This window comes from Periophthalmus magnuspinnatus, chromosome 9 (genome assembly GCF_009829125.3).
Source record: "Periophthalmus magnuspinnatus isolate fPerMag1 chromosome 9, fPerMag1.2.pri, whole genome shotgun sequence".
NCBI lineage: Eukaryota > Metazoa > Chordata > Actinopteri > Gobiiformes > Gobiidae > Periophthalmus > Periophthalmus magnuspinnatus.
In genome coordinates this window covers 4870343-4872289 of record NC_047134.1, presented here as the reverse complement: position 1 = coordinate 4872289, position 1947 = coordinate 4870343, and positions in this window count along the sequence as shown.

Sequence of the window (1947 nt, the reverse complement as noted above, 5' to 3'; positions counted from 1 at the left end):
ATTATTAAATTAATTCAAAAACCAGATCAGAAATCGATACTAAAAAGTCACATTCACAGGACAGAAATAACCTTTCCTGAATAGCTTTTTTTTCTTGAGCTGTATCAGAACAAGTATAAGACACACAGACTAGTATTCGCCCATGGACCACTATGGTACCTACCTGGACCGCTGAGAGATTACACAGATATAAGGCCACATGGGAACAGAAAAGAAAACACTACCATTTAATCAGGAAAATTACATTCTATTGTCTTTACTTTACTTCACTCATACAGTTTTATTTCATAAACCAGGTCACATACTGTAACATTTCTGGTAACACAAAAGAACATTAAGGATTTAATTTTTCATTAAAGGCCCTATATAAAAAAAAGACTCTTCTGATCTTTAAGCCATGTCATAATGCTGTTACCTCCTCAAAAACATACCCATCTTTTGTTTCATTCCCACGTTTGAATAACCTTGCATTATTAGTCTGTCTACATTTCCAAAGCTCAAAATGCTCAGTTTGAGAAAAGAACTCTAAATATGAAAAAGAAGTCTAAATATGCAGGGTTTGTGTGTTAAACATGTGTGAATGAAACAAAGCACAACTCCAGGTCTGTTTGTGATCAGGAAACAACATTAGAACATAGATCAGAAAGCAGCCTGATATGAATCCTTTAAATCGTGGTGATTTTTCACAGTATTAGTAACACTAAAGTTTGATATGATATGTATCTGTACCAGTCACACGCATCAGCGGCTTGTCTGCTTTAGCCAGCTCCAGCAGTGCTCGGGCCTGCTCCAAACAAGAACCATAAGGTTCCCAACGCCTCTCCACGTACGACCCCACCGCCTTGAACAGCACGTCGTACCTACAGGGGGCGACAGTGACACAAAGAAACCTCACATTGTTTTAACCATCTTAAAAATGATATTCAGATCATATTTTATACATTGTCCCAATCCACGGCTGTATCTGCTCCTTGCTAAAGTGACAAACTCACATGGCCTGCTCTGATTGGCCAGACTTCAGAGAATGTGCTGTAAGGTCCTTTTCATGCTGTCGTCTAGTCGTCTAGTTCTGATTCTCTCTAAATTGAGTCCACACTTCCCGCTAAAATAAATCATTATTTAAATCCCAGAACGCAGACAGCAAGTTACAGATGGATGATCACAGACAGCGTAGAGTCTTACAACAATGTAAATACTTCACCACAGGAAATGTATAACTTATAAAAGTACATATTTGTGGAAGGTAACAAAGTAGTAAAGTACTAGTAATTTTTAGGCATCTGTACTGTACGTAAGTACATTTTACAATGCCTGTGTAATCCCTCAGTCGTCCAGGTCTGATCATAGCAAAAGTTTAAATGAGCAGCGAAACATCTTCACTCCTGTTGACAGATTTAAACTTTGTCTTTTACTACATTTTACAGTGGATACTTTCTACTCCACTACATTTTTGAACTGGACTGAAAAATAAAAAGTACTTTTCATATGATTTGAGGGGTTATTTTTACTATGTTTGTGGTAACATCCTGACTTTGTTAATCAGTATCACTACATTTAACACTTTAACACATTTTTAAACAGGTACTTAAATACTTTTACTTAAGTAGATTGTTTTACTTTTACTTGAGTAACTTTTTACCTCTTTATTTAAGTAACAATATTGAGTACTTCATCCACCACTGAAGCTAAACTAATCTAAATCGGACAATAGAACATATAAAACAAATATAATCACAAGATAATTCAGATATTAACACTATTTTAACATCAGTAATTCATTTTAATTTCATCTAACAAAGTTAGTTACAATGGAGATATGATCTATTTTTGGCTATCTCTTCCTCTCCTCCTCATACTGGGACCAGCAGTCGTGGTCCTGGGGGCAGAAGGGGGCGCCACTGTCCAGGAGCAGAACACTCAGAGGCAGTAGAGAGGGAAATGTTCCAG